The sequence below is a fragment of the Balaenoptera musculus genome, chromosome 3, assembly GCF_009873245.2.
Source record: "Balaenoptera musculus isolate JJ_BM4_2016_0621 chromosome 3, mBalMus1.pri.v3, whole genome shotgun sequence".
Classification (NCBI taxonomy): domain Eukaryota; kingdom Metazoa; phylum Chordata; class Mammalia; order Artiodactyla; family Balaenopteridae; genus Balaenoptera; species Balaenoptera musculus.
This window is the reverse complement of record NC_045787.1, coordinates 60,222,856-60,250,761: the sequence shown is the minus strand read 5'-3', so window position 1 is coordinate 60,250,761 and position 27,906 is coordinate 60,222,856. Positions and strand designations below refer to the sequence as shown.

The following is a 27,906-nucleotide window of genomic DNA, read 5'->3' as shown; positions in this document are numbered from 1 at the left end:
TTTTATAGGAGAGTACTTCCCACATTGCTGAAAATAACAAGAACAGATGAGGCATACAGGTGTGCTAAATAATTTACATTAATTTCACTTCTGACTATAGTCCTAAAAGGAGAAAATCTTTTCCTTTTGAAACACTAAATTGTAGAGCTGATGAAATACCCCTTAGAGATTCTCTATCTCCCAGTTTCCCAACACTACCACCCCCCTGCCGCAACAAAAACAGTCAAGAGAGGGAGATAATTTGCTCCAGATTATCCAGCTGATTACTGGTAGAGCTAGAACTAGGAAGCTTTCTAAAATTACTACACTACACTTGGTCATTGCACAAATGTGAATTCCTCAAAATGACTTTTCTAATCTATTACAAAAAAACATTTGTTAGATTTTATTCAAAGTTTGGTTCTTGAAACTAGGTTTAGTAAACTTTGACAATAAGTTATTTTTCAGTTCTTTATTTGAATTTTAGTTTTTAAACAATACATTTATGATACCCAAAGAATAACTATTGGTTATGCTAGAACTAAGTTAGTTTAATAAACAGTCCAGTTTTACTTTGTGAACATTGCTTTCTTATTCAGTTCTGCATTAGTGTACTTACTTAGGAGAGCACGTGAATTGCTTTGGTTTCTGAGAAGATTCATCTTGATATCTCCCCCTAAGAGAAATTTTGGAGAGTACTTTAATACTGTTGGAAATTATAAGATAATAACAGATTAGGTGTACAGATGTGCTGAACAATTTAAATTACTTTTGAACAGAGTCCTAAAAGGAGAAAACATTTTTCAAATACAAATCTTAAATTCAAAAAGCTAAAGGAAAATACATATCTAAACTTTTATGTTTCAAATACTATTGCCAAAGAATCTATCTGGGCAAAGAGACTAAGAATAAGCAGAATAGACTTTAAAAGACCAGTAGCACCTTGCTAGCACATTGCTAATAAGGACTAATAGGTACTTAAACTGATGAAAGTGATTCAGACAACAACGTATTAACCCCCTACTGTGCCCTCTTTTTAGCTGTTAATAGACGTTAGCCTTTTAAAGAAAGACTAACACTATTATATTCATTTTCTAAGCTTTTGATACATCAGTGAACTGTAAGAGCCACTGGCTATATTTGATCTTAGAGCTCAGTGCATTTTCCAGAATACTTTTGAGAAATGCTAACTGCTCTGAAAGTTTAGAGTCCATGTACTCTTTAAGAATTCTTGATTGGGATTGACATATATACACTAACGTGTAAAATGGATAACTAATAAGAACCTGCTGTATAAAAAAATAAATAAAATTCAAAAATTCAAAATAAATTCTTAATATAATAAGAAATGATTTTACATTACATTTTGATTATTGTAACTGAAATTTTTTATAGAAGTCATATGAGAGGAATAAATGCTGATATATTTTTTGCTGACAAAGAGAACGTTATATATAGTAAAAGTGATCATTTTAAGATAGTTTTTAACATAATGCCAGATTTTTTTCAGAAAATTTCCAGTAGTATTATATCTGTGAAATTATAAGTATTATAAATGGTTATTTTCCAGAAATAAATCTTATTCTTAAAGATTTGGCCTATATGTATATGTATTTATGTATAAGGAAGGAATTTTAAAATGTAATTTCCTTTAAAATATAAGTAAACTTTAACACTGACTTCCTATAAGTTAGAATAATAAAGTTTTGTTTAGGTGCATTGCTTTTAATAGTACTTCTTTAGAGAAGAGATTAGAAAATAGTTCTTGGATGTTTTATGTTTCATGCTTCATAGTGATTCCAAATACAAAGCTAATAGAGATTTGAGTTGGTTTTCAAAACAGTTTTATCTTAAAGAAGCTGATTGCATGATACAAGTAAATGTTGAAGAATGTATTGACTGGGTTAAATAATGTTGCGATGTATGTAATTTGGATAAATTAAGACTTCATCAAAAATTGGGGCCTTTCATAATTCTTTAAAGTGAAAACAAAAGCATAGTACCTAATTTGTGATCTAGATGGTACATTTTTTTGTGACCACAGGAATGAATGATATATACGCAAAGTGAATTTCTATTATTTCTCATGCCAGTTCAAAACCAAGAAAAAAAATGAAACATATTTATGAGAGTTTGCTTTTTACAGTTTGTGGATTTATTATTATGACTACCAAGTTAATACCTGAAAGTAGGTTTAGGTATAGGAGTTAAGTTTATTACTGAAGGTTGTATTGGGGCATAGCTTTTTTGCTAGGAATCGTTTTTTTTTTTTGTAAAAGTCAAGTGCATATTATTATACCAATCAGTCTTCTCTTCTCCTGGAATAGATGTTTTCTGTAAAAGTAAAATAAGGTAAATCCTTTTTTTCCATCTTATTTTTGAATTGTATTCTCCAATTTAATGTCCCACTTGGCTGAAATTTCGTTTTCATAAATTAGAAATATTGAAATAGGTCTTGAGTGGCAAGTTTGAGATGCTTCTAAAGGCTGAAATTCTCTGTTGGGAACCAAGTGGACAAAAACCATTCACTTTTCGGGACTTCCCTGGTGGCGCAATGGTTAAGAATTCGCCTGCCAGTGCAGGGGACATGGGTACGATTCCTGGTCGGGGAAGATCCCACATGCTGCGGAGCAACCAAGCCCATGCGCCACAACTACTGAGCCTGCACTCTAGAGCCTGCCGGCCAGAACTACTAAGTCCGCATGCTGCAACTGCTGAGGCCAGCACGCCTAGAGCCCGTGCTCTGCAACAAGAGAAGCCTGCACACTGCAACAAAGAGTAACCCCCACTCGCCGCAACTAGAGACGCGCAGCAACAAAGACCCATTGCAGCCAAAACAAAAAAAAAAACCCATTCACTCTTCATATGCAGGTTTTACTACCATTGAAACAAGAGGTGACCAGTAAATTTGAAGACATCAACAACTAGTTCTTTCCCTAGAAGCAGGCATATAGAAGCTTACCTTTCTTGCAGTTTTAACTGGCTGCTACAGCCCTTGAAAGTCCCTTTCTTCTCATGAGAAAAATATTTTCCAGTAAACAGATTTGAGCAATTTTGGTGAGAGAAGATGTGAGAATTGATAACTGGAACCACTCTGTCAGGTACTAATACTATTGCCAATCTGGACTGTCATAAATTTTCCCAGTTCTGAGGTTTCCTTCATTGGATTTATTTCAGTAGCTATTTATTGAACATGTACTATGTGCAAGACTCTATGCTAAACATTAACCACTGTTCACCAGAACTTTGTTATTCAATTTTTGCCAAAATCAGCCTCTCACACCATCACCAATTTTTACTTGAATGAGCATTCATAAGTGCTGTTTAACACATAACGCATGATATATCGTAGCTTAACGTCCCATAATATCAGATGTTCAGGTCTATACTCATTGTGAAAATTCAGACTAGTGTCTTCCTTATTTGATGTATAAAATTGTGAAATTAGTGATACTTCACTTAGAATACAGTGCTACTGCCCTTAGATAAACTAAGTTTGTGACCTAAATTAAATTCATTTTAGTAGCAAGGACAGTATTTTGAATTAAAATAAGTATTATAGCATTGCTCTGAATTACCAATAAATATTAAACAAAGTACTACCTTAAACCCAATGAGTGGTGAGAAAAATGCTGAAAAGGGAAAGACAGTCATATATCACTTTTAAAATTGACTTGCTGAATACTAATGTTTTTTGCTTCTAAAATTTCTTCTCACTACCTCCTGCTCCCACCTTTAGCTTCCCTTTGCTTCTTTTGACAACCTAAAAGGTCATGGGAACAGCAATGTTGATATTTTTTGAGCTTTCACTATGTCATACATAGCTAAGCATTTCATGTGTGTGTCACTTCACCCTCATAATCTGTACATGAAGTAATTGCAGTGAGCCCCATTTTACAGATGAAGAAATTGAGTTTAAATAATTTTCCCAAAGATAAACAGCTAGGAAGTGGTAGAGCCAGGATGAGATCACCTGTTGAGTACCACCAGTGCACTGACTTATACCTTTTTTTTACTTTGACAAATTTGTAAAAGTGACGAGACCATGTGAGGTCATTGGATATGAAAGATGAATATCACCTTCTGTTTTATAGGAGCTTATGGTGTCAGACAAAGACAAAGGCCTTGTGAGTAAGGTCAGAATGCTTCATGAACCCAGACGAGGTTATGACAAACTGCCTCTAGGACAGAGTTTTTCAACCTTTACACTTTTGACATTTTGCCCTGGGTAATTCTTTGTTGGGGACTGGGCAAAGGCTGTCCTTTATATTGTAGGGTGTTTAGCAGTAAGCCTGGCCTCTACCCACTAGATGTCAGTAGCTCACCTTCCCTCTCCACCCCTCCCCCCAACACACACACATGCACACACACTTGTGGCAACCAAAATGGTCTCCAGGCATTGTCAAATGCTCCACTGGTAGGTAGGGAATAAAATTGTCCTTGTTGAGAACCACTGCTCTAGGGTTAGAGGAGGCTTATCACAACTGACACTTGAGTGGGATCTTGTAGAAGTCACATTCTAGATAGAACTATATGTATAAAAGCATGGAGGTGTGAATCAGTATATTATATTCAGGAGTGAGTAAAAACGTTTGTGATGGCTGGAGCATCTAGGGTATGTGGGTACTGAGGAGATAGTAAGAAAATGGTTGATAAAATAATTTAGGATACAGTTGTGTATGCCATACTAAGAAGTCTAGATTTGTAGGTGAGTGATAGTCTGACTAATCCACACAGTATTTAATTTGCCTCTTTGCTTCTCTGGATCTTTCCACTAGAGTGTATGTTCTCTGAGGGCAGAGACCGTGTCACTCTTTTTTCACCATTATATCCCTAGTGCCTATCATGATATTTGGGACAACTTGTAAAGTAGGAAGGACAAAAATAGAGAATTTATAGATGTGAAAATCAGAAGAGGTTGTGGTGGCTGTGAGAATGGAACTTGAAGACTTCCAAATGCAGGGAGTATAATTAACCAAGGGCCCCTGCTACTGGACTGTGAAATCTGTTACTACATTTTTCCCAAAGCCTTGCTTCCCACGAGCTGCTGACAGCTAGTGGCAGACAGGCCTTTTCCTGGGGGACATGGGATTCCTGAAACAGCCAGCTTTGGCCTGAGGACTCCCCAGTGGCCTTGCCAAACCTTCGTAAAACTGTATGTCAGTTTAGGATGCTTCCTCCTAACCTTTCCTCACTCTTTCTTTCATTCAGGCTCAGACTTGCATCATGGTCTGATGACCCTCCCAGCCTTCTCCAGCTCCCTTCCCATTTTCTCTCTCATGGATATTTGCACTGACAGAATCCTCACAAGTTTAATCCCATCTTAGTGTCTGCTTCTCCAAGGACCTGGCTAACAGAAATTAAGTGACTTTCAAAAGGGTACACAGATGTTAAGCAGCAAAATATAGGCTCTCCAATCTAGGGTTTAGGTTTCTTAGTCCATGCCTCTAACCGTTACATGCTATCCTTTAGTAAGGCAATAACTTTTGACTCTGGCATTTATTTTTCCTAGCTCGTCTTTTGAGTCTAATGGTGTGATTAAATACCTTAATTATGTAGTTGATTATCAAATCTTTAAGAACTCTGATAGTTATTCCAGGTCTCAGACCAATTAATTTTCTGGCTGTTATTTGTCATGTTGCTAGAAAATGGCATGGAAGTGGAGGAGAATACAATAGACGGTTTATGTTTTGTTAAGGAATGTATTCCAAGATCTTTTCAAATCCCCCAGATTTGCAAACGCCGTAATTTTCTTAGATTCCTTTACTTACTATTATCACTGCCAATAGCAATTGACTTTCTTTTCTGGCTCTTTTTCCTCAAAGAAACAAAATGGGTTTTTATTGGTTTGTGGTTAGTTCATTTACTAGAGTTATATCACGCACACAGACAAAAGAAAGAACAGAACAGCTACGTTGAGATTGGATTCTGGACAGTTGTCAGACTCATTCACCATATTGGTGACTTGTTCCTGAATACCACACAGCTCATAACCATAACTATTTCAGCAAAATTAAAATTATATTACATGAACATTTTGGGGTATTTACTGAGAGTTAAGTCCTCAAATGTTAAGTCCCCAAATGTCTTATGTATTTTCTTGGAGACCAATGACATATAGGGAAAAAAAGTCATTGAGGACCTTTTACAGAAATAACTTAGTTTATTTTCTTTTCTTTAGAATATAAAATGTTGACATTACCTGATTTTTGTTTAAAGATCTTAGAAATATGAAACAGCGTTTACTAAGTAGAATAAATATTAAAATTTTTCTACACTTTAATTTTATGACCAGCAAGGTTGGGAGAAGAAGGAGAGGGATCAGTGAGAGATATGTAGATGGAAGAGACATAAGACAACAGAAAGACGGGGAATAAGGGGTAGAAAGAAGTTGTAAATATTTGCTTTGGGCTCTGGGCCTCAGGTAACATTTCACTTATTCTACCCATGAAGGGACTTAAGCTCCTTGAGAGTGACACAACATGCTTTATTCTCTTTGCAGTCTTCAGAATCCAGGATGGTGCCTTGAACTTAGTAGTTATTCAAAAAGTGTTTGATTCATAGCTGAATGACAGGCTGATGAATCAGTGCTCAGTTCTTCAAATATTTCTAATCCATAATTGTTAGAGAGAGTCTTGATTGGGAAAACTAGAGTGGCCTCTCAGGGTAGAAAGTATTCCCTGAACTTTATCAGCAGCAGCCTGAGGAGTAAAGGAAGTTTAACCAAGGGTTAAATCCAGGCTCAAGCTAATTTCCCTAGTCTATGTTTTCAGGATTGGTAAATATATCAATTATTTAATATAAAATCTCCCTTCAGCCCTTTTCTAAATATGCAGTTTCCTCTGACTAGAACATTTCCCAGCATACTGCTTTGAATAATACTTACTTAGTCCTCAATTTTTAGGTCTCTTCTTAATCATTACTTCTTTCCTGAAGTTTTCCCTGGCTAATGACAGAATCACATGCTCTTTGTGTCCCAAGCGCCATCAAACCTAGATATTTACATGCATCTTTATTCTTACTGTACTCATTACTTCCTCTTAGAATTAAAGATCTTAACCTTTTATAAAAAGGCATCATTCTATCTGTGTACCGAATCCTATCCCTTTGTTAAGTGTCTGTCTTTTCTCTTTAATCTCTTTACAAGTTTATTCCAAAAAGTATTCAAACATGCTGAAGTCAGTAATATCTTAAAGAATCAACAGCAAAAAAACCTTTATCTCATTTCCCTCCCTAGGAGCCAGACTTGTTGAAAGAGTTCATCAGCAGTGAAACAAAGGTCACTCATGATATCTAACAGTCTTTATCTTGACTTACTAGCAGCCCGTTGACAGAATTACTTTCCCCTCCTTGAAAAGCTTTCTATCCTATTTTCTTTCTTTGGCTACAGTGATACTGCAGTACTCTGGTTTCCCTTCTACCTCTTTGCTCCTCCTCAGTCTTATTTTTGTTTTTTTCTTCCTTTGTTATTTATGTAACAGAAATTTATTGAGCCACTGATATATGACAGATACTGTCTGCATTACAGGGATATAGTGGTAAATAAGACAGATGTAAAATTTCTCATTACAAGAAAAAAAATTTTGTAACTCTGAATGGTGATGGGCATTGTGGGGATCATTTTGCAATACATATAAATGTTGAATCGTTATGTTGTACACTGGAACTAATATAATGATGTTATATGTCAATTATACACCAATTTTAACAAAAGACAGTTGTGTCAATACTTCTTGCATTATTGTAGCTTACCCTCTCTCAGATGTTCTCTGGGGCTCTACCTGGGGCTTTTTTCCCTTTTCACTTTGTAAACACTCCAATGAGCAGCCTCCTTCACTCCTATGACCCCAGTTACATCAGTATGTTCCTGATTCCCTCATATATATCTTCCTTTTGAACTCCAGGTCTGGGTACCTCTGTACATTTCCACTTTAATGTCACATAGGCACCTCCAGTATAACAAGGTCCTAATTTTATATTTTCTCTCTCCCACACTGTTCCTGGTCTCCTTATCTGAGGCACTGGCACTACCACACCACCATCTGCCCAGTTACCTTTGGATTCTCCTGCTCCCTTATCTTCCCACATCCATTATTCACCCTGGTTAAAATAATCATCAATTTTATCTATATCTCTTCATTCCCACCACTCTTTTATCTATATCTCTTCATTCCCACCACTCTTGACTAGACCACAACCATTTTTCTCCTGTGTTACGATCACACTCCCCTTATCTGCCTGGCCCTAGCCCTGCCCCTCTCTATTACATTGTCCATATTGCAGTCATAGTGATTTTTTTTTATAATGATCTTTTTAAAAGGCAAATATGATTGAGTAGGTCACTCACCTGATACGTCTGTTAAATACATTTAGGAAAAATCCATATTCTTTAGTATGACCTTATAAGGTTATGTTCTGGACCCTTACTCTCTTGTTTATCTTTTGCTGCTCTTCTCCTCCACACCGAATGAATCAGCCTTACTTAATTTTCAAACCAACTTTCCATATTCTCTCTCACTTTAGAATCTTTTGTGCTCTTCTTGGTACCTAAAATGGTGCCACCCTGCTTGCTACTCTTGTCATATACCCTTTCCCTCTTCTTTGCTCTGCTAATTCTTACTCATTCATCAAATCCTAACTTTGACATCATTTTCTTGAAAAAACCTTCCCTAACAGCCCTCCCCCAACTTCCATTTACATTAGATCTGCTTTAACTATACTACAAAGCTGCATTAATCAAAACAGTATGGTACTGGTGCAAAAACAGAAATATAAATCAATGGAACAGGATAGAAAGCCCAGAGATAAACTCACGCACCTATGGCCACCTAATCTTTGACAAAGGAGGCAAGAATATACAATGGAGAAAAGACAGTCTCTTCAGTAAGTAGTGCTGGGAAAACTGGACAGCTACATGTAAAAGAATGAAATTAGAATACTCCCTAACACCATACACAAGAATAAACTCAAAATGGATTAAAGACCTAAAATGTAAGGTCAGACCCTATAAAGCTCTCAGAGGAAAAGAGAAGCAGAACACTCTTTGACATAAATCACAGCAAGATCTTTTTTTTTTTTTTTTAAGACCCATTTATTGTCTAGTTCTGCCCACATGGAGACACGCTCCTTGAAAAGGCATTAAATCCTTCCATTCACTTTAACACCTTGTGTTGAAAACACGTGTTCCAAGATTTCAACTACGAGATCCACATTCTTAAAGAACTAATTCTTAAACCTCATCTAGATTTCTCCCATTGGATGGGGGGAGATGACCAAATACAGCGAAGAACAGCTCAGGACTGTGGGGTCTGCTCACCCAGAAGACCTTGCAGCTCCCCTGACCACCCAGCTGGAGCCAGGATTAGGTCCCTGCGACAAGGGGCACCTGCTGGGCTGCCGCCACCACAGATGGGATGCTGCTGCCTTCGGGCGCCTTCCTGCCCCACCGCCACCCGCCCCCAACTCTTGTCCTCTTCACTAGGCTGGCTGTCACCTTTAGTTTCCTTGGAGTTTGGGGATTCCAGACCGTCTCTGCTCACACTTCTGTGTCACGCCTGCTGCCTCAGCACTGCTGATCCACACCAAGGGGAAAAGTATACAGAACTGCTTTTCAACACACCAACATTCCACACAAAAGTTATTTTATAAGCTTGCAGGTTCTTTTTCATCAGAGGACATTCCCAAGGCCATGACTTCCCCCGGCTCCCCACTGCCCTTGCAAGCAGACTGGACGTGCGTGACCACTGTGCTGTGAGTTGGGCACACCCCCCTGGCCCCACTCGGGCGCACTCTCCTGGAGAACTGAGGGCGGTGCCCTGGGCTCATCAGCAGGATCTGTCCTGAAGCCAGTCTTAGAGTGACAAGAGCCACACCTGCAGGTCTATTCCACTGACCAGCCACACAGGACTGAGCTGGGCCCACAGACCTTGGTCTGGATTGTGTTGGCTGGTCATTCTTGCCTAGGTTCACAGGCCAACAGCCAATGTCCTTTCTTTCCTGCTCATCACTGCACCAGCGGCTCTCCCCTACCTGCTGCCATCATATGCCTGGCAACCTCATGTTCCGGGGCCAGTCAAGAACTGAGACCCCAGCAGACCTCTAGTTCCCAGCAGGCAAACTCCACATTAAACTACTGCTGCCTACCTGTGTTCTCGAGACTTCAGAGCCAGGAAAGTGCAGAGAGCATAGCAAGCTGCGGTGCCCCCAGCCCCGGACCCGCAATGCTCTGCGGAGGTGCCGGAACCTCGCCGCACCCCCCACTCCAACACAAGCAACCTCTGTGCCCACCTGTCCTGCGGACCCGGTGCACCTCCGGCCACTGTGACCCAGGACGGAGGCGCAGGGCTTGTCTGGAGGCTGGCGCTGGGGCGGTCGGGGACCTGGGCTCCAGCCCCAAGGCCATGTGGACCTGCCAGGCCTACCTCCGTCCCCGCCACTGGAAAAAAGCAGCAAGATCTTTTTTGATCCACCTCCCAGAGTAATGAAAATAATAACAAAAATAAACAAACAGGATCTAATTAAACTTAAAAGCTTTTGCACAGCAAAGGAAACCATAAACAAAACAAAAAGACAACCCTTAGAATGGGAGAAAATATTTGCAAATGAAGCAGCCAACAAGGGATTAATCTCCAAAATATACAAACAGCTCATGAGCTCAATATCAAAAAAACAGATAACCCAATCAAAACATGGGCAGAAGATCTAAATGGACATTTCTCCAGAGAAGACACACAGATGGCCAAAAAGCACATGAAAAGATGCTCAGCATCACTAATTATTTGAGAAATACAGATCAAAGCTACAATGAGGTATCACCTCACACCAGTCAGAATGGCCATTATCAAAAAATCTACAAACAATAAATGCTGGAGAGGTTGTGGAGAAAAGGGAACCCTCCTACACTGTTGGTAAGAATGTAAATTGTACTGCCACTATGGAGAACAGTATGGAGGTTCCTTAAAAAACTGAAAATAGAGGTACCATATGACCCAGCAATCCCACTCCTGGGCATATACCTAGAGAAAACCATAATTCAAAAAGATACATGCACCCAAATGTTCATTGCAGCACTGTTTACAATAGCCAGGACAGGGAAGCAACCTAAAAGTCCATCACCAGAGGAATGGATAAAGAAGATGTGGTACATATATACAGTGGAATATTACTTGGCCATAAAAAAGAACAAAATAATGCCATTTGCAGCAACATGGATGGACCTAGAGATTATCATATTGAGTGAAGTAAGACAGAGGAAGAAAAATATATGATATCACTTATATGTGGAATCTTAAAAAAAAATGGGTACAAATGAACTTATTTACAAAACAGAAGTAGAGTCATAGATGTAGAAAACAAATGTATGGTTACCAGGGGATAAGGGAAAGGAGGGATAAATTGGGAGATTGGGATTGACATATTCACATGACTATATATAAAATAGATAGCTAGTAAGAACGTGCTGTATAGCACAGAGAACTCTACTCACTACTCTGTAATGGCCTATATGGGAAAAGAATCTTAGGAAAAAAAAAAGTGGATATATGTATATGTATAACAGATTCACTTTGCTGTACACCTGAAACTAACACAACATTGTAAATCAACTATACTCCAATAAGTATTAAAAAAAAAATTGATAATGAAAGAAAAAAATTGGATCTGCTTTAAAAGATAAAATATTCTCCCCAAAAGATTAATGTATTTTACTGAAGGAGTTGTGGTTATGGAATACATTTTAGATTTTTTTTTTTTTAAGTACATTTATTTTTATTTATTTATTTTTGGCTGTGTTGGGTCTTCGTTTCTGTGCGAGGGCTTTCTCCTGTTGTGGCAAGTGGGGGCCACTCTTCATCGCGGTGCGCGGGCCTCTCACTGTCGCGGCCTCTCTTGTTGCGGAGCACAGGCTCCAGACGCGCGCAGGCTCAGTAATTGTGGCTCACGGGTCTAGCTGCTCCGCGGCATGTGGGATCTTCCCAGACCAGGGCTCGAACCCGTGTCCCCTGCTTTGGCAGGCAGATTCTCAACCACTGCGCCACCAGGGAAGCCCTACATTTTAGATTTTAATGTTGAATTCTTATTTGAATAACTGGGTTTCTAGTTGTAACTTTCTTTAGTATCTTTTTTTATTTTTATTTTTTTAAGGCCCCCAAGGAGCCTTTTACTTGCTACTGTGTTTCAAAAGAAGCAAAATATGAAAGGAGGATTTGATGAGTAGTTAAGAAAAGTATTTCTAAGGGTATCATTTCTGCCTCTTGGTCTTATTAACAATGTAGGTAACCTCAGGAATATATATGTAACTGTTTTCTGTAGGGGAATAGTGCTGGTGGGCTTCTTGACTTTGAGATACTGAAATGCTGGTCTTAGTAGGACATTCCCTGGAAAAGATGGGCAGGGAAAGGAAGTGATCCAACTGAAGATAACTGACCTTCTCTATAGAGCAGTGTATTTCAAACTTTTTTGATCCAATCCAGAGTAAGAAATAGACTTTTTTTTTTTTTTTTTTTGCATCATGGCACAGTACACACACACACACACATTTATAAAACTGGAACAAAAGTTTAATGAAATATTCCTATTTTTAGCACTTATAATGTACTCTGATATTTCCAGTTCCATTCTGTTCTCTTCCATTAAAACAGTACTGACCAAAACCCGCTGAATTGATTTCAGGAGTCATGGATTAGAACCCTGACTAATGGGTTACAACCAGCCATTTGGAAACACTCCTATAGAAGTAGCTAGTGACTAAAATCTATTTTCAAACTGGCCAGCTCAACAAACAGAATCACAGGCAAGTGAGAACACTTGGTATGGGAAGGACATGAGTAACAGTTACTGAATACTTCTTATGTGTGCCGCATTAGACCAGGAACTGTACTTACTTTATATTCACTACAGTGTTGTAGAGTAGTTAGTCTTCCTATTTTACTTGGGGAAACAGCCTCAAAGAGGCAAGTAACTTGCTTAAGGTCATATAAATAGCAAAGGTCAGAACCAAGATTTGGAGTTAGTCTGCCTAACTCCATAGCCCATTCATTTGTACCATGTTACTGTGTCTCCCAGGTAAGTAACATTGCAATAGACATGCTAAACTTAGAAGGGAATTAGTGACATTTAGGTGTCTTCAAACTTTTATAGTGGAAAATAACAATAAAAAGCCCCATTAAATGTGAGTTGAGACAGGCATAAACATTGACAAACAGTTAAATAGTGATAGATTATATTGGCTTTCCAGAGAGCTTAAGTTCTTCATGCCTCTGCTCATCCAAGAGGTAGAGGTAATATCCTTAAGGCTGAGATATATGGGATTTCTTGTTGGTAAGGTAAATGAAATGTTCAGAGGCTTTACTACTGCATCAGAGCAGATAATAAGGCAATTAGAACCGTTAAATTGATGAAACACCAGAGTGGGATGAATTATATCATGAATTGCAAAGAAACAAGAAATTTTATGGCAACTTTTGAGACCTAAGGATGAAAGATATATCAGTAAAGAGAAGAGAAATTGATAGTTAAACTTTAAGTGCTAGATTTATTGACCTGAAAACCCAACTAAGCATTTTAGGGTCAGTTTCAGAATATTATTTATCAGCTTTGTAAATAAATAGAAAAAATTATCAGTCTCTGCTGATGGTTTGATTTCCACTGTTAATAAAATGAATTTAAGATGTGTTTCTTCCTTTCCATTTTTGAGCTGCAACATACCCTAGGGATCATGTAGTCCAGGCCCCTCATTTTACAGATGTTGAACCTAAGACCCAGAGAAATTAAGCAGCTTACCCAAGATCACATTACAAAGTAGTCAAGAATTAGAACTAAAACCCAGATCTCCTGACATTCCATTGGCTTAAATTTTATTTGACCTGAGTAGAAGAATTGGTAAATTACTTCTTATATAAGCTGATTTATGGAATACTCTACTTTCTTTAAAATTCCCATCACATAAATAATGCCACTGCTAACACTTAAATAATGCACTGTTTGCCAAAGAAAGCTGGAAAACAGTCACTGGAGATGGCTAGCCTTTCATGTTTTAATAAGGAAAGGACTGCCTGCTTTTTGTTTTTATTGTCGTTGTTAACAAAGGCTTTTGGTCATACTTTCAGTCTAAGAATCAGATCTGCAAATGTGAGTGTTCACACCTAGCAGATAGACTTTTGATAGTTTCCTTAGTGACATGAGCTTTTTCATATTTATGTCAAAAACTTCAGGAGTGGCTGTAGCTATTGGTTTAAACAAACAGGAAAACGGTTCAACTATAAGCTATATCTTTAGAAAACTTTTGGGGATGTTATTCTCATATATTTCCAAAAGTCCTTTCTAGGTTTCAGAAACCTTATATACATATGCCTTTAGTTTAAGTGGGCACAACTAATTTCCACTGTTTCTGTTACAGAATGTTGGATAGATCTCTAATATTCATCATCTATATGATTTTTAATGCACTGACACAGGATGACTATTAATTTAGATACTATTGTGCAAGCAGCTCAACTGTAAAGCATTATGTAGATGTATATTGTCATCAAGATACAACTATTTTGGTTATAGTTATTTGGATAAGAAATCAGTTTAAAATTCTGCTGGGTGAGTTGAGGAAGGCTTCCTGGAAGAAATGACATTTGAAGTAGATCTTGAGTGAGTGGTCAAGATGAGGAGTTGAGGCTTGGGAAGGGGAGTCATGTTCTCTTAGCAAAAGAAATAAGATAAAAATCTCCATTTAAGAAATGAGTTGGATATACTTGGGACATTTTATGGACATTATGATAGTTGTGTAAAAAGCATGGAGTGTTGGGGCTTCCCTGGTGGCACAGTGGTTAAGAATCCGCCTGCCAATGCAAGGCACATGGGTTCCAGCCCTGGTCCAGGAAGATCCCTCATGCTGCGGAGCAATTAAGCCCATGTGCCACAACTACTGAGCCTGCACTCTAGAGCCCGTGAGCCACAACTACTGAGTCCACGTGCCACAACTACTGAAGCCCGCGCGCCCAGAGCCCGTGCTCCACAAGAAAAGCCACCGCAATAAGAAGCCTGCTCACCACAACAAAGAGTAGCCCCCGCTCGCCCTAACTAGAGAAAGCCTGCGAGCAGCAACAAAGACCCAAACGAAGACGCAGCCAAAACAAAAACAAAAACAAACAAACAAAAAAGCATGGAGTATAAAATGAGAAATACAGCCAGGGGGTCTTTAATATCCTTTTGAGAAATTTGGAATTCTATAGACATTGTGTCTGTTTATTGAATTATCTAAGTAAAGCAGAGGAATTCTAGTGACAGTTTGAAGGCTGCATTGTCGAGGTAAAGAAAACAGTTGTTTCCTTGTGTTTAAATTTTTTCTTTTCCAGCTAGAGTTTTTAACTTAGAACCAACTTGACCTCTGTTGGACTGTGTCTAGTTAAGTGCTACATAGTAGTGGTTGCACAATCAGAGTTTATTTTAAATGGATGAATTTCTGCTTTGGGAATTTCTTTTAAGTGGAGATAATCCTGTTTTATGTTGTTTTGTTTTTTTTTTAACATCTTTGTTTTTTTGAATTTTAGTATTTTTTTTATACAGCAGGTTCTTATTAGTCATCCATTTTATACACATCAGTGTATACATGTCAATCCCAATCTCCCAATTCATCACACCACCACCTGCCGCTGCTTTCCCCCCTTGGTGTCCATACGTTTCTTCTCTACATCTGTGTCTCAATTTCTGCTCTGCAAACCAGTTCACCTGTGCCATTTTTCTAGGTTCCACATATATGCATTAATATACGATATTTGTTTTTCTCTTTCTGACTTACTTCACTCTGTATGACGCTCCCTAGATTCATCCACGTCTCTACAAATGACCCAATTTCATTCCTTTTATGGCTGAGTAATATTCCATTGTGTATATGTACCACATCTTCTTTATCCATTCGTCTGTCGATGGGCATTTAGGTTGCTTCCATGACCTGACTATTGTAAATAGTGCTGCAATGAACATTCGGGTGCATGTGTCTTTTTGAATTACGGTTTTCTCTGGGTATATGCTCAGTAGGGGGATTGCTGAGTCATATGGTAATTCTATTTTTAGTGTTTTAAGGAACCTCCATACTGTTCTCCATAGTGGCTGTATCAATTTACATTCCCACCAACAGTGCAAGAGGGTCCCCTTTTCTCCACACCCTCTCCAGCATTTATTGTTTCTAGCTTTTTTGATGATGGCCATTCTGACCTGTGTGAGATGATATCTCATTGTAGTTTTGATTTGCATTTCTCTAATAATTAGTGATGTTGAGCAGCTTTTCATGTGCTTCTTGGCCATCTGTATGTCCTCTTTGCAGAAATGTCTATTTAGGTCTTCTGCCCATTTTTGGATAGGGTTGTTTGTTTTTTTAATATTGAGCTGCATGAGCTGTTTATATATTTTGGAGATTAATCCTTTGTCCGTTGATTCGTTTGCAAATATTTTTTCCCATTCATTAGGTGCCATTTGTTTATTTTTGTTTTTATTTCCATTACGGTAGTAGGTGGATCAAAAAAGATCTTGCTGTGATTTATCTCAGACTTATCTTCCTATGTTTTCCTCTAAGAGTTTTATGGTGTCCGGTCCTACATTTAGGTCTCGAATCCATTTTGAGTTTATTTTTCTGTATGGTGTTAGGGAGTGTTCTACTTTCATTCTTTTACACGTAGCTGTCCAGTTTTCCCAGCACCACTTATTGAAGAGACTGTCTTTTCTCCGTTGTATATCCTTGCCTCCTTTGCAATAGATTAGTTGACCATAGGTGCGTGGGTTTATCTCTGGGCTTTATGTCCTGTTCCATTGATCTATATTTCTGTTTTTGTGCACCAGTACTATATTGTCTTGATTACTGTAGCTTTGTAGTATAGTCTGAAGTCAGGGAGTCTGATTCCTCTAGCTCCGTTTTTTCCCCTCAAGACTGCTTTGGCTATTTGGGGTCTTTTGTATCTCCATACAGATTTTAAGATTTTTTTGTTCTAGTTCTGTAAAAAATGCCATTGGTAATTTGATAGGGATTGTATGGAATCTGTAGATTGCTTTGGGTAGTGTAGTCATTTTCACAGTATTGATTCTTCCAATCCAAGAACATGGTATATCTTTCCATTTGTTTGTATCATCCTTAATTTCTTTCATCAGTGTCTTACAGTTTTCTGCATACAGGTCTTTTGTCTCCCTAGATAGGTTTATTCCTAGGTATTTTATTCTTTTTGTTGCAGTGGTAAATGGGAGTGTTTCCTTAATTTCTCTTTCAGATTTTCGTCATTAGTGTATAGGAATGCAAGAGATTTCTGTGCATTAATTTTATATCCTGCAACTTTACCAAATTCATTGATTAACTCTAGTAGTTTTCTGGTGGCATCTTTAGGATTCTCTATGTATAGTATCATGTCATCTGCAAACAGTGACAGTTTTACTTAATTCTTTTCCAATTTGTATTCTTTTTATTTCTTTTTCTTCTCTGATTGCCATGGCTAGGACTTCCAAAACTATGTTGAATAATAGTAGTGAGAGTGGACATCCTTGTGTCATTCCTGATCTTAGAGGAAATGCTTTCAGTTTTTCACCATTGAGAATGATGTTTGCTGTGGGTTTGTCATATATGGCCTTTATTATGTTGAGATAGGTTTCCTCTACGTCCACTTTCTGGAGAGTTTTTATCATAAATGGGTGTTGAATTTTGTCAAAAGCTTTTTCTGCATCTATTGAGGTAATCATATGGTTTTTATTCAGTTTGTTAGTACGGTGTGTCACATTGATTGATTTGCGTATATTGAAGAATCCTTGCACCCCAGGGATAAATCCCACTTGATCATGGTGTATGATCCTTTTAATGTGTTGTTGGATTCTGTTTGCTAGTATTTTTTGAGGATTTTTGCATCTATATTCATCAGTGATATTGGTCTGTAATTTTTTTTTTTTTTGTAGTATCTTTGTCTGGTTTTGGTATCAGGGTGATGGCGGCCTCATAGAATGAGTTTGGGAGTGTTCCTTCCTCTGCAATTTTTGGAAGAGTTTGAGAAGGATGGGTGTTAGCTCTTCTGTAAATGTTTGATAGAATTCACCTGTGAAGCCGTCTGGTCTTGGACTTTTGTTTGTTGGAAAATTTTTAATCACAGTTTCAATTTCATTATTTGCGATTGGTCTGTTCATATTTTCTTTTTCTTCCTGGTTCAGTCTTGGAAGATTATACCTTTCTAGGAATTTGTCCATTTCTTCCAGGTTGTCCATTTTATTGGCATAGAGTTGCTTGTAGTAACCTCTTAGGATGCTTTGTATATCTGCGGTGTCTGTTGTAACTTCTCCTTTTTCATTTCTAATTTTATTGATTTGAGTCCTCTCCCTCTTTTTCTTGATGAGTCTGGCTAATGGTTTATCCATTTTGTTTATCTTCTCAAAGAACCAGCTTTTAGTTTTATTTATCTTTGCAATTGTTTTCTTGGTATCAATTTCATTTATTTCTGCTCTGATCTTTATAGTTTCTTTCCTTCTGCTAACTTTGGGTTTTGTTTGTTCTTCTTTCTCTAGCTCTTATAGGTGTAAGGTTAGATTGTTTATTTGAGATTTTTCTTGTTTCTTGAGGTAGGCTTGTATTGCTATAAACTTCTCTCTTAGAACTGCTTTTGCTGCATCCCATAGGTTTTGGATCGTCGTGTTTTCATTGTCATTTGTCTCTAGGTATTTTTTGATTTCCTGTTTGATTTCTTCAGTGATCTCTTGGTTATTTAGTAATGTATTGTTTAGCCTCCATGTGTTTATGTTTTTACTTTTTTTTTTTCCCTGTAATTGATTTCTAATCTCATAGCATTGTGGTCAGAAAAGATGCTTGATATGATTTCAGTTTTCTTAAATTTACTGAGGCTTGATTTGTGACCCAAGATGTGATCTCTCCTGGAGAATGTTCCATGTGCACTTGAGAAGAAAGTGTAATCTGCTGTTTTTGGATGGAATGTCCTATAAATATCAATTAAATCTGTCTGGTCTGTTGTGTCATTTAAAGCTTGTGTTTCCTTATTAACTTTCTGTTTGGATGATCTGTCCATTGGTGTAAGTGAGGTGTTAAAGTCCCCCAGTATTATTGTGTTACTGTCGATTTCCTCTTTTATATCTGTTAGCAGTTGCCTTATGTATTGAGGTGCTCCCATGTTAGGTGCATATATATTTATAATTGTTATATCTTCTTCTTGGATTGATCCCTTGATCATTATGTAGTGTCCTTCCTTGTCTCTTGTAACATTCTTTATTTTAAAGTCTATTTTATCTGATATGAGTATTGCTACTCCAGCTTTGTTTTGATGTCCACCTGCATGGAATATCTTTTTCCATCCCCTCACTTTCAGTCTGAATGTGTCCCTAGGTCTGAAGTGGGTCTCTTGTAGACAGCATATATATGGGTCTTGTTTTTGTATCCATTCAGCAAGCCTGTGTCTTTTGGTTGGAGGATTTAATCCATTCACGTTTAAGGTAATTATTGATATGTATGTTCCTGTTACCATTTTCTTAATTGTTTTGGGTTTGTTTTTGTAGGTCCTTTTCTTCTCTAGTGTTTCCCACTTAGAGAAGTTCCTTTAGCATTTGTTGTAGAGCTGGTTTGGTGGTGCTGAATTCTCTTAGCTTTTGCTTGTCTGTAAAGCTTTTGATTTCTCCATCGAATCTGAATGAGATCCTTGCTGGGTAGAGTAATCTTGGTTGTAGGTTCTTCCCTTTCATCACTTTAAGTATATCATGCCACTCCCGTCTGGCTTGTAGAGTTTCTGCTGAGAAATCAGCTGTTAACCTTATGGGAGTGCCCTTGTATGTTATTTGTCGTTTTTCCTTTGCTTTTTTCAATCATTTTTCTTTGTCTTTAATTTTTGCCCATTTGATTACTATGTGTCTTGGTGTGTTTCTCCTTGGGTTTATCCTGTATGGGACTCTCTGCGCTTCCTGGACTTGGGTGGCTATTTCCTTTCCCATGTTAGGGAAGTTTTCGATTATAATCTCTTCAGATATTTTCTTGGGTCCTTTCTCTCTCTCTTCTCCTTCTGGGACCCCTATAATTCGAATGTTGTTGTGTTTAATGTTGTCCCAGAGGTCTCTTAGGCTGTCTTCATTTCTTTTCATCCTTTTTTCTTTATTCTGTTCCACAGCAGTGAATTCTACCATTCCATCTTCCAGGTCACTTATCCTTTCTTTTGCCTCAGATATTCTGCTACTAATTCCTTCTAGTTTATTTTTCATTTCAGTTATTGTGTTGTTCATCTCTGTTTGTTTGTTCTTTGATTCTTCTAGGTCTTTGTTAAACATTTCTTGCATCTTCTCGATCTTTGCCTCCATTCTTTTTCTGAGGTCCTGGATCATCTTCACTATGATTATTCTGAATTCTTTTTCTGGAAGGTTTTCTATCTCCACTTTATTTAGTTGTTTTTCTGGGGTTTTATCTTGTTACATCATTTGGTACATAGCCCTGTGCGTTTTCATCTTGTCTCTCCTTCTGTGAATGTGGCGTTTGTTCCACAGGCTGCAGGATTGTAGTTCTTCTTGCTTCTCCTGTCTGCCCTCTGGCCCGTGGTCCCCAGGACTGTCGCAGCTTCAGCTGGTGGGGCCCCTCCAGAGCCGGCAGCTTCAGTTAGGCCACCCTCCCCTCAGGCTCCAGGGCAGTTCAGTCTGTTGTTTTGTTTTTAATGCAAACCTATGAGTAGGACGTATAAAACTGGGCTTCTCATGTTTGCCCTTTAGAATGTATGTAAAGTGTGTACGGAATAATGAAGAATGAACAATAAGCATATGGGTATGTGAAGGACAAATTAAGCCAAATAAACTTGAATGCCCTTATTGTGTTAGCTTTTTAATAGAGTAGAATTACAAAATTCATATTCAGTAGGCAGGAAGCTAATATCTAATTTTCACTGGAATATTTAATAGTATTTTAGGAAAATTAAAATAAGTTCTTGTTAGTTGTCAACATGGGCTAAAATCTAGCAGTTGGATCATACCAAAGGTAATGATGGCATCATATTGAATTGGAGGTGGTGTTTTGCATGGTGCCATAGGTGTTATATTAAATACAATTTTATTTAAATCATATTAATTACCTGGGAGAAGGCATGCAAGAAAATTCACAAAGGATGCAAAATTTGGATTGTAATTAGAACAGAGCTGAAAAGAACTAGAGTGATGAGGCATGCCTAGGTAAACATAATGAAATTTCCTTTGAAAAATTAATTCCCTTGAGAGGAAAATTGAGCAAATTATATGCATTAAAAATGTTTGCTTTTGGCTTTCGGCTCGGAGGAGGCCAAGGTGCAACTTTCTTCAGTCGTCCCAAATCCAGGTTCATCCGACACCAGCCGTCTCCACCATGCCACCTGAGTTCGACCCCAGCGAGATCAAAGTCATGTACCTGAGGTGCACCGGTGGGGAAGTCGGTGCCACGTCTGCCCTGGCCCACAAGATCAGCCCCCTGGGTCTGTCTCCAAAGAAAGTTGGTGATGACATCACCACGGCAACTGGTGATTGGAAGGGTCTGAGGATTACAGTGAAACTGACCATTCAGAACTGACAGGCCCAGATTGAGGTGGTACCTTCTGCCTCTGCCCTGATCATCAAAGCCCTCAAGGAACCGCCAAGAGACAGAAAGAAGCAGAAAAACATTAAGCACAGTGGAAACATCACTTTTGATGAGATTGTCAACATTGCCTGACAGATGCGGCATCGATCTTTAGCTAGAGAACTCTCTGGAACCATTAAAGAGATCCTGGGGACTGCCCAGTCTATGGGCTGCAATGTTGATGGCTGCCACCCTCACGACATCTTAGATGACATCAACAGTGGTGCGGTGGAATGCCCAGCTAGTTAAGAACTGCAAAGAAAAACAAAGTGTTATTTGACAACCAGTGGAAAAAAAAAACAACTTTTGTTTCTAATTTGGCATTTGCCAACGAATGAAAGTTGAGTACCTCAGTTAAGAGCCTGTCTTTCCATGTTGTGATCCTTTGTATCTAGGATATCAGTAACCAAAATTTCTTCATAATATGTAAAATCTATATATATGATTTCATAGGATCTAGACACCCATTTGCTTATAGAGAAAATGTTTAAGATTGAGAGAAATTCTGAAACAGGAGACTTGTAGTCACTCTTTGTGGAGAACTATAACTCTAGAAAATGTTTTTAGTATGTCCCAAATCACTAATTGTTTTCATTTTTTCTTTAAAAAGATTGTAATAGGTTTCCACATCTATCAGTAATGCCCACCCTGAATATTAAATTAATGAGACTCTACCAAGAAATTACCTCTCAAGTCTTCTAGAAGTTTCTCCTCCTAAACAAGAAAAACAAAAATGTTAGCTGTCTTTCACTTTACCATTAAATTAAAATACTATATTTTGTGAAAAGTGCTTTCTTATCCACATAAATCATGAAGCCATAGAGATAAGATTGATAGACCTGACTATATAAACATTATAAAATAAAATTTCTCTAGGAGAACAGAACAAAAAAGGAGGTAAAAGGAAGAAAAATCAAATAAGATGGAAAAACAAACGACATATTGGGCAAAGTATTTACCAACTACATGCCAGATAAAGGATAAGATCTAGAATATAAAAAGAGTTCTTACAAATTAATAAGAGAGATGAACACTCCACCATAAAGATAGATAAAAATATAAACAGAAAATTTACATACAAAGAAAGGAGAATTGGATGACATGAAATAATAATAACACTATGAACTACATATGGTTGTAAGTACTTCATAGATATTAACCCATTTAATTCTCCCAGCTACTAATATTGGCAGATACTGTTGTTATCCTTGCTTTACCATTGAGGAACTGAGGCAGCAAGAATTTAAGTAACCTGAACCAGTGGAACCAGCATTCAAATTCAGAAAGTCAGACTGTACCCTTAATGACTATAACTCACTAATAATCACAAAAATACAAGCACAGCTATGATATTATTGGTCACCTATAACACTGGCATAAATGAAAACACCAATACCAAGTGTTGGTGAGAGAAATGGGCTCTCTTCTCACTGTTCATGCAAATGTCAGTTGGTACAGTCTTTATGGAGGGCAATTTGGCAATACATATCACTAAGTTAAATGTACATACCCTTAGACCTAGAAGCCATGCTACGATTTTCATTTAAATAAGATATGCAGACAAGGGTATAGATGTATGTACAATTATGTTCATCTCAGTGTTTACAATAATACTTTAAAATTGGAAATAATTTAAGTTTTCATCAATAAGATATTGCTTAAAATCTGCTGCATGCAATCAGTGAAACACCATACATATAGTTATTAAAAAATACCTGATATAGGGCTGTATGCATTAACATGGAAGGACTTCCACAACCTACTGAGTGAGACTAGACAAGGTCACTGTGAAGGAAGGGATAGTATTTATCTTGTTCATTGCCCACTGCTTGGCACAGTGTAAGCATATGGTAACTATTGGATGGATGGATGGACGGATGGACATACGGATAGGAGAATATGGTATAGTGAAAACATTCTAAGACTTGAAACTGGAAGGTTTCTGTTTTGTTCCCTCCTAGTAACAACAGATCACTGGAATTCAAGCCCTTTAAAGCATTGGTGTTCCACAAATATTTCTTGAAAAAGAAGCAATTCAGCTTGTGTTAACATCTGTATTAATTTCTTAGGGCTGCCAATATAAAATTACTGTGAACTGGGTGGCTTAACACAACTAAAATTTATTCTCTCATGTTTCTGGAGGCTAGAAGTCTGGAATCAAGGTGTCAGCAAATCATGCTCTTCCCTCCATCCTTCCTTGCCTCTTCTAGCTTCTTATGGTTGCCAGCAATCCTCCGTTTTCTTTGGCTTTTGGCAGTATAACTCCGGTCTCTGCTTCTGTCTTTACATGGCCTTCTTCCTGGTGTGTCTCTTATAAGGACACCAGTCATTGGACTTAGGGCCCACGCCAATCCTGTATGACCTCATCTTAATGAATTATGTCTGTAGAAAACCTATTTCTAGGCTTCCCTGTTGGCGCAGTGGTTAAGAATCCGCCTTCCAATGCAGGGGACACAGATTTGAGCCCTGGTCCAGGAAGATCCCACATGCTGCGGAGCAACTAAGCCCATGCGCCACAACTACTGAGCCCACGTGCCACAACTACTGAAGCCCGTGTTCAGTAGTTGCACAGCCTAGAGAAGCCTTCTCTGCAACAAGAGAAGCCACCGCAATGAGAAGCTCATGCACCGCAACGAAGAGTAGCCCCCGCTCGCCACTACTAGAGAAAAGCCCGCACGCAGCAACAAAGACCGAATGCAGCCAAAAATAAAATAAATTAAAAAAAAAAAGAACCTATTTCCAAATAAGATCACATTCTGAGGTTCTGGGTAGACATGAATTTTGGGCAACACTATTCAACTCCTTACAACATCTCAGCTGAATACAGCCTTAAGGATGGAGTCTTACTGAATAGTCAAACTTTCAAGTTTTACTTTTTTAAAAACACCAAAAAACTATTTCAGTTTAACCATTCTGACTGGAAACATTTATAAAATAGTTTATATACCACTATTAATACTTAGGATTATATTAAAATATTACCTAAGAAACTGGAAATAAGATTTAATCTCAGAGGATAAAATGAAAGCAATATTTAATAGGTCATAATAAGGATACACAAAGATGTCCGAAAGAGAGAATGGGTTCTAGTCTTATAAGACTAGACTGTTAACTGATTGACTGGATTATCTTTTCCACAAAAAGTGTGTTAAGTGTATTAATAGGAAGGAAGCTTGGTCAACAGTGAAAGCGCAAAATAAAGAAAATCACAGGGTACATATCGGTTTTGTCCACCTAAAGCCTTGTCCAGGAGATGGGGGTGTTCTGAGTATAGTTTTACTGTTTGTAAGACCACCCTGTTTCCTTTAAGTAAAACAGTAGTTTTACTTTACTTTACTTTTTAGCAGTGGAACTTTTTTTCCCCTCCAAAAGAAATCTTAAAAAGATTTCAAGCACATAAAACAACAGAAAACAAAGAGAGCTTCTGAGACACCTGCTTAGAATGCTAATGCTCTAAGAAAAGACTGAAAACTGCTTAAGCTATGAAATAATTCTGTTTATCTAATTTTCCTTTTTTTGGTACCATACTCACCAATGAATTTTCTGGTAAGGCTATGGTTTTTCGCATAGGTCTGCCTATCATAGGAGAGTGGGCTTGCCTTTTGAAAAAGACTTTTTTCTAGTGCCAGTAACAATTGTGCTCCTCATTGTATGTCAATAAATTGGCATTCTAGCATTATACATCAGCCTCATTAATCAACGTTGTTCTGCCCTTAAGACATGCTTCTACTCTTGGTGGGCTTACAAAATAAATTTTGAGCCTAAGAACCAGAAATTTGGCTGTGATTAATGGACCAAGGAAGGGAAAGCTTTTTAGTAAGGCCCTTCAAGAAGACTACCTCCTGACCGTTCCAGTGGAACACAACCAGACGTAGCTCCATGAGTATTAGTTTTTTCTCATTTAAATTTCTGTTAAAAGTTTTTGTTTTTAAACAGAGCATATCATTTAACTTTTTTTTTTTTTTTTCCTCTTTACCCTTCCTGGTCCTGCTGCTCCTCGTTTAATCTTTTTTAATACTTAAATTTATCGCTGTCCTTTATTATAAGTAAAGGTAAGACCACTTCAGGGGATTATCAGGTTGCTGAGGCCTTTATATTCTCCTTGAAGTGCTCCTAACTGCCTTGCTTTATATGGGTCTTCTTTCTCATCCCTAGTGAGATTTCTATCATTACTTCTTCTATCAGCATGCCTGTCTATGGCACTAGTTTTCCCCTTTCTCATCTATTACCTTAAAATACAAGAAATCAAATTTTTATGTAAATTTATAAGAAACCGAATTTGTAGAAATAGACTTAAAGAGTAACTGCTCTGAATGAGGACATGAAGATCTCTCCTATAAATCATATATATAAACTTTAGTGTAAATTTTGACCTTAATTTTGGCTCTTCCGAGGCCCTTTTCTTGCTTTTTTTCTTACTTAATAAGAAAGAAATTGAAATCTCTTTAAATTAGGTAAAGGTGCACACTATCTACATTTCAGAGGGTAGATGTGCTTGCAGTTTCAAAATGCATTATTCTAATAAAAAATATACGTAATCTCTTGCTTTGTCCATGTTTTCTTCAGTATTTGTACTAGAAGCATGGTTTTGGTAGAAAAGTAACTTTTACTAAACATTTGTCTCTTTTACTGAGGAGGACTGTTAGGGTATGAACTCTTGAAAGTAGATTGTAAGCCTTAAAGTTCTTGGCTCAGTAATTTTTCTTCCACATTTTTCTCTAGAATCTTAAAACTTGAAGCTTTACCTGGTTAACTACACTTAACACTACTTTAGCTTTACTCATGTTATTAGCATGAATATAGTATATTATAACTATACTTTACTTTAGCTTTACTCATGTTATTAGCATGAATGTAGTATATTATCTTTTCTACTTATGTTTTTAAAAATTATCTTCATTTTTGTGTATTTTGTACTTACAAGTTTCACACGGTCAAGTATCTTATCTTTGTTTCTTTTACTTTTTCATTATTACGAAATCACATACTATCATTTAAGTACGTCTGTTTGGGTGAGTTAGACTTGAAGTTTGTGTTTGGGCTATATTGACTATATAACTCCAAAAAGTTTTTTGGAAAGCGTGAGTATCTTTTTCATGTTCTTGCCTGTTTATGTTTCCTAATCTGGGGAAAGAGCCAGAGTTTTTGGAGTTATAAAATTTTCCTATGGGGAATTCCCTGGCGGTCCTGTGGTTAGGACTCTGCGCTTTCACTGCGCAGGGCCTGGGTTTGATCCCTGGTCAGGGAACTAGGATCCCACAAGCCGATGGCTGTGGCCAAAAAAAAGGTTTTTTTTTTTCCTATAAATGTGAAGTAAAAGTAAGGAATGATTTTATTCCTTAAGATGGATTTAGGCTGATAAATACCACATTTACCTGAGAAAATAATATAATTGCTTTTCTCTGTATACTTTTTTATAATGTTGCTGTGGTGATCATTTCCCATAACTCTTTAAAAAGAAGACAGTATAGCTGTATTAAAACATGGTACATTTCCAAAAACAAAATAGATGCTTAAAAATATCTTACTGAATTAATAAACTATTTTATATATTTTAAATACTCATGACAGATTATGATTGTGTAATAATATAATGGGGTTGCACAGCTTTACAAACTCAATTAATAGTTTTATTTTTATTAATTTCACTCTTCTAAAACTGTTAGCACAGTAACCTTTTTTTTTGAATTTTTGAATTTTATTTATTTTTTTATACAGCAGTTTCTTATTAGTTATCCATTTTATACATATTAGTGTATGTATGTCAGTCCCAATCTCCCAATTCAGCACACCACCATCCCCATCCTCCCAGCCACTTTCCCGCCTTGGTGTCCATACGTTTGTTCTCTACATCTGTGTCTCAACTTCTGCCCTGCAAACCGGTTCATCTGTACCATTTCAGTAACCTCCTTTTTAATAGTGTAATTTTTTAAAAATTACACACTGTATTTGAACTTAATCATTTAAAAAATCCACCAATTTAACCTTATTTTAAAAAAAAAAGACATGGTACATTTCTCTATAGGTATACATGCATGTGACTGTGATTTCAGTTGCCAGCCCACTGTGTTCAAGAACTCTGGACTGGAAATTAAGCAACCTGGATTTCTAGCTCTGATACTAATTCTGATGCTTAAAAGGGTTCCTCCACCATCATTCATTCTAATGTAAAAGTTTGCCTTAATTTTTTTTTAAATCAGAAGACTTGTTAACTTCAGAGAGGTGTTCCACTAGAAATACACAAGTAAGAATTCAAATGACAGCAGATCATTTGAATTTAAAACCATAAAATATTCATCCAGGCTAACTATTCTTGAAGTGCAATAACCTGGGCATATGAAAAGGTA

At 37.4% G+C, this 27,906-nt stretch overlaps 1 protein-coding gene and 1 pseudogene across 1 annotated transcript in view; both read left to right on the top strand.

The window, feature by feature from the left end:
• TBCA (tubulin folding cofactor A) overlaps positions 1-27,906 on the top strand; it is a 100,631-nt gene that overhangs the window by 36,220 nt on the left and 36,505 nt on the right. The window lies entirely within an intron of this gene.
• On the top strand, positions 21,296-21,835 carry LOC118892346 (annotated as a pseudogene).